Source organism: Apodemus sylvaticus, chromosome 3 (genome assembly GCF_947179515.1).
Source record: "Apodemus sylvaticus chromosome 3, mApoSyl1.1, whole genome shotgun sequence".
In the NCBI taxonomy this organism is placed as follows: Eukaryota; Metazoa; Chordata; class Mammalia; order Rodentia; family Muridae; genus Apodemus; species Apodemus sylvaticus.
In genome coordinates, this window is record NC_067474.1 from 2,187,777 (window position 1) to 2,201,415 (window position 13,639).

Below are 13,639 nucleotides of genomic sequence, written 5' to 3' on the forward strand. Positions count from 1 at the left end.
CTACCAAGGCAAACATGTATATGGCAGCCCCATTAGGTCTCAACACTGGTATGATCAGTGTCTTCCTCTGATTTTTACATTGCCCTAATACTTCAAATACCAAACTTCAGACCCAGATTTGTTATCAGTACGCATTTATTAAAATATACTTATGTGAAAGAGTTATAGTAGAATTATCCTACAATGGAGAGACAATACCCCTAGTAAACTCAAACCTTTGCAATACGACTCCACTACCAGGAATCAGCAAATGTTTTGCAGTTGTTGGCCTGTGAGTTCCCATAAATCCCTCCACATCTCAGGCTATTGCCATGACTGTTGGCTATTCCTCAGAAATTGACAGTAAAATCCCTATTGCTGTATGTGTCACATATCTCAGTAATAAAACATGATAAATCATGCTGGAAATGACCTGGAAGCTTCACCCCTACTGATTAGAATTCACAGTGTTGGATGTATACATCTAACTCACTCTACTGTGAGTAGGTAAATCACAATAATACCTATCCCTGAAACTGTCCTGCTCACTAATGAAATGGTACCCGAAAGTGAGAGACCTTTTTGATTGCCTTTAAGGCCTATTCTACAAAATGAAACCTATAGGTGGTATCATTAGTGGGGCCAAGAAACTGCAGCAAAATATATCATCAGCACTAGCATAATATTCTTTAAATTGGACATTAAGATTAATGACTTATTGCTATTCTCATACAGTAGTACATTTCTCAACCTTCATCAGAGATGCTTCATCTTGCAGTAGATAGCAACTAACACAAAGACCCACAAATGACTACTATTCATAGTAAGAGACTAAGGAACATTCAATCCTAAGTAGAGTATCTGTATCACAGCCCTTCCCATAACACTTAGAGATCATCAAAAGTGAGCTGATTACAAGGAAACAGTGTTTTCCAGACACAACAGGGAATTCTCAAAATAAACTCATCATGACCTTAATATCATCTGAAAGGCATACGCAATTTCATTGCGGATGACAGTATTAGCCTTTGTGGTGGGAACCACAGAATAGGACTTCTATTAATCCCAAAAAATATTGGCAATTGATGGCTACTGAGAAATCAAGAGCCAGTTTTCTTTAAGTCAATGATAGGTTAACCAAAACTAGCAGTATATGGGCAGCACAAACTGGGCTCAATGTTTTGATAATGTAGAGAGAACATAAAATTCAGTTGCTTGAGATTTAGGGGTTGAACTGGCAGGATTTGGGAGGTAAATGTAATTGAGTACTTAAAAAAACAAGGAATCTGAATTAATAAATGAAATATGAAAAAAAGTATGGTAGAATACATCTCTTATTGGACAGCAATGGTAGAGGCAGAATCACAATTTCTAAGCCAGACTGGCGTCCATAGTGAGACACTGTACCAAGAAAATGAAGACTCTCTCTCTCTCTCTCTCTCTCTCTCTCTCTCTCTCTCTCTCTCTCTCTCCGTCTCACTCTCTCTCTGTATATGTGTCTATACATATATATATATTCTACATATATATATATATGTATAGACACATATACATATATATATCTATTATATATACACACAGATAAAAGTCTATTGTGCAATTGTGATGAAGAAAGAAAGAAGCAACAGTGAAATAAGTACAGGAGAGAAAGAAAAAATAAGAAAAGTTATGACAATTTCTTCATCCTTGAGTGTGACAAAGTCAATTCTCAAGTCACTGCTAACATAGAGGGTGATTGCCTTGTGCATATGTTGAAATATGCTCAATATCGAACACTGACATAAAACAAGCCTGCTACATGTTTCAGTTTCAGTTTCTTCTCCACTATGTTAACTGTCCCATTAATTTTATTTTTTACATCAAAGTTTGGCTCCCAAATCAGACAGCTGTTTCATGTTAACCCCCGGTGAGATCATTCGCATATACTCAATATATTTCTCACGGCGTTATATTCCTGCTATGAGGCTCCATTGGCAACTGGGGAGTAGAGGCAGTTTCCCAAGTGGATTCTATTTCCAGATTGAAATTTAATATAAGGATATATATTTCTGGCCAAGTATCATCTTTTAAAATACCTATATTGTTTTCAATTTTGACTCCCAAAGATGGTCTAGAAATTGAAGGAACATGAAACTACTAGGTGCCTGTAGCTGAATTTGTTGGCTTTACTTAAAGAAAAACCAATAAGCCACTTGGATGTTTCTGAGTTCTAAATGTGTTGAAACATTTGATTTGAGCATTTACAAAGAAGGACTAATTTCCTGTGGCTCTTACAGTTTGATGCCTGTCATTATAATGAACAGGTAGTAGCATTCAAATAGTAGCTGATGAATGAATAAAAATACATACATGAATCACATCTGTTTCTAGGGTAAGTGGGTTTGTGATATTGGGTAAAATGTTTAGCTGCTATTGGAAGCTTTTAAAGAGGGAAGAAGTATAACTATCAAAACAACAATTTTTTGTTACTACCTATACCTCTAATTTTGAAATAAAAAACAATGTATGCATTTTATAGGTAGCATGTCTGTCCTATGCCATCAGGATATAGGAAGAAAGAATAAGACTATTTATATCCTTTCCTTTTCCAAATGAGGTGCTACATTGAAAAGTCTAGCACAAGATGGGATTTCCTAACAGAACTGATTTTTTTTAAATAAATAAGTGTTCTTGTATTATTTTTATTCCTTCCTGTAACAAGACCTTTCCTCTTATTATTAGAGTGTGCATTTCAGTAACATAATCAAAGGTAAATATCAAGCACCTGCCTTCTGGATAAGACTCAGAAAGTTGGAAATTACCAATCCACTCAGCTCTTTGCAGGCTTTCTCCAACTATAGCAGGTTGGGGATTGTCTTCCATGTCAGGGATTAGATTAAACTCTTCCCTGGAACAAGTTCAGGAGGAAAATGTGGGCTAAGAGAGTAAGCAGAAGGAGACAAGGGAGGTGGCATATGGACTCTGCTCCACACAGTGAGAGACAGAGAGCTGAAGTTAAGACATGCTTAAGTTTTGATGAGGAGCCCACTGTCCCATGAGTCAGAAAGATGAACAGTGCAGGCAGCTACAGGACTGTGTGACAAATGCTTGGCAAAAACCCATGAGTAAATCTTTATAGGTGTATTGAAAGAAACTCCTTTCTTGTCAGAGGTTTGGGTATTAAGACAGGGTGCCCAGGGAAGGGCTAGCACAAAATAACAAATGTATAGTAAACAAGAACACAGAGACAAAACCCAGAGGTATAGTAGAGTCTCTAGAAGGATGTTTCATGAGTGACCTCTTTTTAGGCGCAGCTTCTTACATGAGGTGCCATACCTTTCCATGACAGAGAAAATGGGAGATTCTGGAGTTTCCTTAAAACTGAGCATGCATCAGAGGTTAGAGGAAAATAATAGGAAAGAGATCAAGTTAAGATGAAACACTCATCCTGAACATTTGAAGAATGAATTAGATGCTCTAGCATCAATCTATTTGAGTAGAAAACACAGTACAGTGCATTTCGGCTTCCAGTCTCATGGCCATTGTGGACCTTAAAATGAAGCCAATTGCTACAAAAGGGGCAAAAACTGCACAAATCAAAAATATAAGATGTAACAGGGATATAATGTGAGTTGCAAGATAAGCAGGTAGGCAGACACTTTATCTTTGACAGCCTGAATCTGGTTTGTTTTGGTTCCTCTCTTTGACTATAATCCCCTTCATTTATGTAGGAATGTAAAGTGACTGGCATTTCCAGTGTATGTCAAGCCTGGGTATTGATTAGGAAAGTGACAAACATCAGTTACTTAGGGGTTTCAGCTTAGGCACAGAAATACATTTTAAAAGAAATCAGATGACTGGACTAAAATTTCTACACACACCATAATGAGACAAAGCAGGATAATCACAAACAAATTTATATGGTGCTTAGTGGGCAAACGGGAGACAGATTATGAAAGGGAACCATCATAAGAAAAGATTAAAGGATCGTAAACAATATATCAATTTCAGGAATCATATAAGGAACTTACACAGAAAAATTAGTTATAGAGGAGGGAGTAAGTATTGTACTAAAGTTACAAATATGGCTTTATATGTTGCAAAAAGCTTAATTAAACAATAAATGAGGAAAACATATGATAGACATATGCTAAGAATTTAAGAATTAATTATTTCCTCTTTGACACATGCAAACTTTTATTTTCTTACATTGTATCTTTCTTTTTGTAATGTTATATTTTCAACATTCATTAAACATAGTTTGCATTTAATTAGTTTATACTCTATCAGATAACAATGTTATTTTCATATATATTTTATTTTCCTGATTTCCTCTCCTGCTTTACCCTCCCATGCTGCTTCAATCTCCTGTGAGTAGGGAGCTCTGAGCTCCTGGTGGGTCATGGCACACACACACACACACACACACACACACACACACACACACACACACACGTTATACTTAGGTATGCCTGGACTAGTTCAATAGCTGGGAACTTCCAAATCTCTCCAACGCTAGCATATACTCTGCTACTGTGTTCTTGAATTAATACTTGCTAAATCTGTATTTTATCGTTGCTACCATAGACCCAATTGAGGAATTGGCCCCTTGGGCCACTTTCCCTGATTCTTACAGGTCTTAAGAGGTAGGCTCTTAAGTCCTACCTTCCTGCTTTTTCTCAATGTTGATCATCCATCCTATGTCCCTCTCATTGGCAGAACCCTTCTTCCCCTCCCCTTCTTCTCCACCTCCTTCTTGACAGGGAACCCAAAAAGCCCCGCCTCTTTCTCTCCTCACAGACATTGGCTTCTGGCTCTTTACTGATCAACAGAATACTGGTTGGGGACAGGGGCCCTCCGCATCTGGACATATGGATTCCTGTGTGATGTTTGGAGCTGAATTAAGACAAAGCATTAGAATCAATCCCCAACACTCCTGCTTTTGCCTTTCCTCTCCTCTTAATCCCAATATCCTTTCCACTTTCATATCACACGTATTTGATACCCCTCCATACTAGTTTCCTTCTGTGTTGCTGTGAAAATTTCTGTTTAAAACTAAGTGAGGAAGAAAGGAAAGCGATCCTTTCATCTCATAACTTCCATTTGACAAGCCAAATAAGAAGGAAATCAGGGCAGGAGTTTGAGGCAGGAACCTGGGAACCTGAAGCATAAACTAAAGAAGCGTGCTATCTGCTATTTGCTAAACTGCTATCTATGCTTCCCAACATGGTTTTCTATATAATCCAGGAGCACCTGCTCAGGGCTGTAATTGTCACAGTAAGCAGAGCCTACAACTTCTATTGTCGATTTTGTCAGTCCAATGAGGGTATAGAGAGACTTTTTGGTGCAATGTATGGAAGCTTCACCTGTCGATAGAAGGCTGTTAGCCTATTAGCTTAGGAAAAAAATAGAGGGTGAATTCCTGACCAGACTGAGGACTTCTGAGATAGAGATGGAGGCCTGGGAAAAGATTTGCCTAGGAACTCTGAGGAAGATAGGCACATGAACTCAGAGAAGTAACAAGGCATATGGCACTCCAAGAATAGAACAATCGGTTCTATATCTCAGCAAATGGTTGCTATGAGGTAGTAGGGGAACAGGCCCCGGCTGATGGCCTAAGCATTTATTCATATATACATCAGTCTCAGAGTCATTATTTTGGGGATCAAAGAGGATGGTTGGAGAAATGTGCAGTTATGAATGCGTTTCTCACTTGAGTTTCTCTCTACTCTAGTTTGCATGAATTGAAGGAAACAACCAGCACACTCTCCTTTTTAGCTACCCCATTTTCCCTCCAATGGGCCCCTTTCTTGTAGCATTACTTATGCCTACATTCACACAGACATAAATTTGAATACATACCATTAAGAACTGTCATTCACCACCTATAAAAAATAATGTGTAACACGTCTGGTTGAATATGGGTTTCTTCATTTAGTAAAATAAATTCCAGATTATGGTGGTTTGAATATGCTTAGCCTAGGGAAAAACACTATTAGGAGGTGTGGCCTTTGTGGAGTAGGTGTGGCCTTGTTGGAGTAAAGGTCACTGTGGGGGTGAGCTTTGATGCACCTATCTTAGTCTCTGACCAGTGTAGCATAGGTCCCCTCCTGACTACCTGATGAATAGAGACTCCTTCAGATCAAGATGTAGAACCCTTGCCTCTTCTAGCTCCAACTCCACCCATATAATGCAATGCTTCCCATCAAGACGATAATGGACTGAACTTCTGAAACTACAAGCCAGCCCAAATTAAAAGTTTGCCCTTATAAGAGTTGCCATGGTCTTGGGATCTCTTCACAACAATGAAACCCTATCTAAGGCACAGATCCATTCATAATCCTGAAGATTTTATAATTTTAGTTATCTTTGAGCTTAAAAAACTTCATTGTATATTTATAGCACAACTGTATCATCTGAGTTTCAATTGATGGTAATTTATTTAGTATTTGTGTGGATTTTGTGATTGCTAGGTAAGTGTTCTGCCACTGATCCAAAGCAGTTATTTGGTAGACTTCTATGGAGATTTCTTACCATTGTCGTTTGAAAACCAGGAAACAGATGTACAAATTCCCTATGGTAGCATTTGGAGTCTTTAAAAATGGAATAGCTTCATTTTATAGCAGTCTTAATTTTAGTTTTTTGAGAAGTCTCTGTACAGATTTTCATAATGTCTGTACAAGCATACACTTTTGTCAGCTGCTAATAAGGGTTCCTCATTTATTTTCCTGCTAAAAGTCATTCTAGATGCTCAACATGGTGTTAATTTTCATGTCATTCTTGGTTAAAGATGTTTAACACTTTCAAATATGTGTTATACAGTTGTGCTTTTTCTGAGAACTCTCTCTTTAGCTCACTAGTCTACTTACTGGAAGTTATTTATTGATGCTCATTTATTTTGATTATTTCACCTCTCGGTATATTTAGGCAATAATTGTGTGTCTGAAATCAAGCAGGAAAAAAGTTTTCTCCTACCTTTCCAGCTCTCTGTTCCTTCTGTAGATGGTTTCCTTTGATGGGCAGAAAAGAAGCCTTCTAATTTTATGTAATCCTATCATTCAATATTTGGCACTATTTTTGTGTTCCAGAGATTTATTCCCTATACCTATACTTAGAAGTGTTTTTTCTGTTAATTCCTCACATTTCCAATATACTAAATTTTAAATTCTTCTTTTTGGTAATTTAAGTTGATTGGCTTTATCAGGTAAGAGATATGGATCTAATTTCACTTTTCTGAGGGCAACCATCTAGGGTTTAGGCATCATTTACTTCATCAAATATGAGAATGCCTACTCCTACTTTTTGAAGGTATTCCTTTATTAGTATGTAATATGTAAATTTAGGTTTCTGTTGACAGAGTCCTGCTATTTTTGTAACTTAAGGCATTGTGCATTTCACATTTTATATTCAAAAAATTCTTGTCTATTTCATTGAACTGTCCAAACTTTTAGACTTTACCTAAGCTCTGTCATCTACCACATAAATTTCAGAGTTCTCTAAAGTTTAGGTAAGATTTGCTCACTTAATTTTTTTTTTTTTATTATTTTATCCTTTAGTCTGTACCAATAGTCTCAAAGCAATTCAATCTCTGGTGTTTTTGACAATTATTTTGTGTAGGCTTATATGTGATGGAGATTAAGAGAATGTGGAAGCCCTGCCCACATGAGTTTGGCTTTTGTTTATCCTACTCCAAATCTGTCAGGATATTGTACAAAATTCCCCACAAGTGTTCTATGAGCTTTCTCTAGATGAAACTAGTTGGATGGAGGTGTGGAAAACCACCACCTTTTTAACCCCTGTCCACAATTTTCCGTTGATTCCTTTAGCATTTGTTTGTTGCTTATGGAATTTGTTGTTTCCATCAAAACAATGTAAGATGTTCTGAGTTTCTCCATGAGTAGCCTGTTGTTTGAATTTCTTGCTGGTTCTGTCAATGGTAGGAGCAAGCCAGTGGGGGGCTTATAGTACTTTCACCTTGACAGACCTGTACCAGTCTTCTTGTGGTGTGTCTGCTTCCTGATGTGCTCTGCTCATTTTCCAACACTTTCAGCCTTACAGATCTCTCTCCATAACTTTGAGCTCTCACAGTGCTCATTGCCCTTGAGCATAATTTCTAGGTAGGCCCTAGCTCAGCTAGAATCCTGTTTGCTTGTTGGAAGAACCTTGTTCTTGTAGCCCAGTCTGGTCTTGAATTCTTGGTAATTCTTCTAACTTTGACTCTCAGTTGATGATATCATAAGCATGCCTTAACATGCCCAGGTTTCCTTTGTATTTCTAGTAAACCATAAATTGTTTTGAAAGAGTGCTTCATCTTTAGTAGAGATAATACATATAATACACAGATGACATGCTGAAATGTTATTAGTTGCTTTCTTTTTTATTCTTCTTGTTCTATTGTTTTATTAGATATATTCTTTATTTTCATTTCAAATGCTGTCACCTTTCCTGGGTTCCCCCTAAACATTCCTTAACCCATCTCCCTCCCCCTGCTCACCACTCAATCAACTCCCACTTCCCTGCTCTGGCATTACCCTATACTGGGGCATCTAGCCTTCTCAGAACCAAAGGCCTTGCCTCCCTTTGATGTCCAACAAGCCCATCCTCTGCTCATATGCATCTGGAGTCATGGGTCCCTCCATGCATACTCTTTTGTTAGTGGTTTAGTCCCTAGGAGCTTTGGGGGGTTGGTACTGGTTGGTTCATATTGTTGTTCCCCCTATGGTGTTGCAAACCCCTTCAGCTCTGGGGGTCCTTTCTCTAGCTCCTCCATTGGGGACCCTGTGCTCAGTTCAATGTTTGGCTGAGACTGTTCCTCTCTGTAGTTGTCATGCATTAGCAGAGCCTCCCAGGTGACAGCTATATCAGGCTCTTATCAGCAAGCACATGTTGGCATCCACAATAGTGTTTGGGTTTTGTAACTCTTTATGGGATGGATCCCTAGATAGGGCAGTCTCTGAATGGTTTTATCCTCAGTCTCCACTCCTTTCAAAAGTCAGATATGTGAGGCATGAGCAAAGAAAAGACAAGAGGAAGACACATGCAACATCATGAGTCTAAGTAGTGAGCATAAAATCTTGGATCTCTTCCAGAAAATAAATTATTATTGACACAAAACAATGTTATTTATTAGAAGAAATATATAAATATGCTTGATCTCATCAAAACGACCTTCAGCTGATAAGATTATTTCCCATTTCAGAATGTGGAAGCAACTCAGCAAATCCACATAGGATCTATCTCTAAATGACAAGAGTCTGTTTCTGAAGCTAAAGTGTAGTTATTATGCAAAAATGACCTTTATACTTGCAAATATGGTAATTCTATATAAATGACACTCATCCAGATTTAGTTATAAGTAAATATTTTCTAATGTAAACCCAAACCCAAGATCAAACCAAGATATCCTTTCTTTATTACGTTGCTCTATTATTCTTCTCTTAAAGTAATTTAATATACTTAAACTTCCTACTCTCACTTCACTTTAAGCAGAAGGAATGCCTCACTTAGGTGGACTCATCTCTGTAATGAAACTCTCTGGGCTGCTTCTCAGCTACCTTCTGGATTTAATGTTTTCAGAGTAGTCTAACACCAGCTGGATTCTTACTCATTTTACTTAAATTCTTTGGAAATAGGATTTTAGACCTATAATCAATTTTGAAAGTGTTTGTTTAGATATACATTAATTTTACAGGGAAAGTAAAACAAAAGTAAAATGTGTTCAGCGTGGTTCCCTTTTTAGAACTGATTTATAACTGAAATTGGACATACTAAAGTGTCGCCGTCTGAAGATTCTTTCTTTCTATATCAGGACATGTTCCTGAGGTCCCATGTTAGGCACTCAACTTTGCTGTATCCTAAGCAGTCATTTTATTGTTTAGGTTTTCTGGACAAAGATTTGCTAACTGATCTTTAAGTCATTCCTTAGTCTTTGGCCTTGAACTCATAATCTTTTTGTCTCAGCTTCTTAAACAGGTGGGATTGTGGTCATTTGCCCCTAGCCTTAGCTGCATATGTTATCTCTAAATGTAATAGCACAGCAGGATCTCTGGTCCCTTTCAACTGTTTTTTCCTCGCAATTTATCAGCCTTTTCCCATCTCAGTCCATTTCTCCCTGTTCTTCCTAGCTTTTGGCATCCATGCACTGTCAAAATGCTATGAGATCAACAAAAGTTTGTATTATTTTTTTATTTGATATATTTTTTTTATTTACATTTCAAATGATTTCTCCTTTTCTAGACCCCCACTCCCCGAAAGTACCATCAGCCCCCTTCCCTCCCCCTGTTTTCCCACCCAACCCGTCCCACTTCCTTGTTCTGGTTTTGCCCTATACTGCTTCACTGAGTCTTTCCAGAACAAGGGGCCACTCCTCCACTCTTCTTGTACCTCATTTGATGTGTGGATTATGTTTTGGGTATTCCAGTTTTCTAGGTTAATATCCACTCATTAGTGAGTGCATACCATGATTCATCTTTTGAGTCTGGGTTACCTCACTTAGTATGATGTTCTCCAGCTCTATCCATTTGCCTAAGAATTTCATGAATTCATTGTTTCTAATGGCTGAATAGTCCTCCATTGTGTATATATACCACATTTTTTGCATCCACTCTTCTGTTGAGGGATACCTGGGTTCTTTCTAAATATATGAGATCTTGATGTACTTGCCTTTCTGTGCTCAGTTATTTTCAAGTTAACAATGATTTTCAGTTATATTAAACCTGACACAAATGAAAAGATATATCATATGTACCTGAACCGTAATCACTTATATGTGTGTACCAAATTTTCTGTATCCATTCCTCAAAGGTAAGACATTTAGATCATTTCCATTTCTCAGCCTTTGTAAATTATGTAATTATAAATATGGGTGGTGATTTAATTTGGGTTATTATTGTCTTGACAATATACCATGACAATTGCTGCAACAGTATTCCATGACGAATAGCAACCTGGGGAGTTGAAGTCTATCACTGAATGAATTTAGGACATGAACTCAAACAGTGCCAGAACCTGGGAGAGCTGATTCAGAAGCCACGGAGGATTGCTGTTTACTGGTTTGCTCCCAGTGGTTTGCTCAGCTTGCTTTCTTACAGAAACCAGGATCTCCTGCCCAGGAATGACCCCATCCACAATGGCCTGAGCCATCCCCAATTAATCACTCATTAAAAATGAGCCAAGTCTTACAAATGGTTCTAATGGAAGCATTTTCTCAATTGAACATTCCTCTTTTCAGATAACTCTCACTTATGTCTGGTCATCTTAGAAATAGCCAGCAGAGGTGATAAAAGAGTTTCTTTAATATACAGATTTCATTTTCTCTGGATATGCACCCTGTAGAGGGACTGCATTTTCATATGGTAATCTAAGCTTAAAGCCATACTGTTTCCCACAATGGTTGTTATTAATTAACTTTTCAGTCTCAGTGTCAAGGTACAAGATTTGCATTTTTCTTCACATTTTGACAAACTTTCTCTTTTGTTGCTTTGATGATAGTCATTGTAGTGAGATGTAGTGAGATGGCATCCCATTGTGGCTTTGTTTTTAACTTCCCTGGTTTTTGAGATGCTGAAGGGATGAAGGGTTTTTGCACACTCACTGGTCATATGTCTGTCTTCTTTTATTACATGCTTTTTAAATTAAGTTATTGGGGGGTTACATTTTTTAATTCTTTAATTCTTTTTTATTCTATATATTAGCCATTTGTCAGCAATATATTATGCAAACATTTTCTGTTTGCACTCCAAAGATTGCTTTCTTTGCTCTACAGAAATCTATTTGTATGACATAATCACACTTGTATATTTTTAAGTTTTTGTCCTGTGTTGTGTGGTTAACTGCTTCCAAAATTCTATCCATTCAAGTATCTTGAAAACTTTCTATATGTTTTTTCTAATAGTTTATGATAATATATGTAGTATACTAAATCCATATTTACTTGACATAATAAGCTATGAGAGATAAGGAACTAGCTTTAATCTTCTTGATGGGATAATTGATTTTCAAGCAACATTAAATGAAAAACCTTATGCATTCTCCCTACAATATGTTCAAGACATATTTTGAAAGTCAACAGACTTTTTGTTCTGTTGATCTGTATGTCTGGTTTTTTTAAAATTATTATTGTGTCTTTGTATCGTATATTAAAGATAGCTAACATAATTTCTTTCATTATATTTTTATTTTTAGACATTAATATTATTTTCTCTTTTGTAAGTTGGGGATCTTACATTAAGTCTAAATTACTGATACTATTTTAATGTTTCTCATTTATTGCCAAAATGTAATATCATAGGAACATATTCTTGGTGTTACATTTTTAAATCACAGCTGGTTATTTACAGGATAATTTGATGAACATTATCTAAAATGCTATGTATTATTCTTAAAATACTTATAGTTTTTCTAATAAATAAGAACCTTTTATTTTCAATATGATAACTTGCTATTGAAAATGCTTTTATACCGAATCTTTTTCCTTCAATTCTTTATATAAAATTGATTTTTGTATTGGTAAATGAAAACTAACAAATTTATAAATAAAATTCAAATGATAAAAGATAGAAAAATAATAATATGTTTAATCTTTGTTTAGGTATTTGTTACCTTCTAGAATATTACTTTTCAGTAATCATATAGCTAAAATTCAGGAATATTTAAAGAAATAAACAAGACACTAATAATTGAGTAATTGCTCAGAGATAAAAGAACTTTTTCTTTCAAGAAGAGGACTTTACTTTTCAGATAATTCAAAACAAAATTGTAGGACAAAGGTGAAAGTTTCTCAGTGAGTAAAGATTTGGACTTGAGCTTAGACCACAAACATGTACACACTCTAAGTGTGTAGATAATGGACATGAACAGATGCCATGGGCTGTTGGCAAGCCAGTTTAGCCAAAATTATTAGCTCCAGGTTCAGAGTAAGACAATGTCTCAAAAGATAACATGACTATCAATAGGAAAAGATATTCAGTGTTAATCACTGGAGTCCATACATGCATGCATGGGGAAGTACACCCATGTATACCTATATAACATACAACCACACACAGCACAGCATAAACACAGACATACACATACACACAGCACAAACACAGACACAAAAACAGACACATACACATGGCCCAAACACCTACACACACAGCACAGCAGAAACACAGAGACACACATGCACACACAGTACAGACATATAAGCAGACACACAGCACAAACACACACACACACACAGAGCATAAACACAGTCAAACACACACACACACACACACACACACACACACAAATATACACACAGCTCATTCACAGAAACACAGACACACATACCACGAACACAAAGGAGCAAACTCTACTAAATCCATGACCTATCACCACAAACAGAAAGCATTTAAATAAATCTCCCCACATAACAGAACTCATGTAGAAGAGCTGAGATTTAATCCGTGATAAACTGGTGACCCAAGAAGTGTTGTATTTCTGTGTTCACATGCTCACACCTGTTGTGTCAGTAGCCTGGAGTGATCCACGAGAAAGCATTTATGTCAAAAAGCTGACAACTGCTACACATTGGCTCATTCCCAAGAGGCCCTCATTCCTTTGCCAGCCCAGAACACTCTAATCTAATGACTTTACTCTGAAAATTACAGACATCTTACGCAAATAAATGGTGTTTTTAAACTATTGGTATAAATCA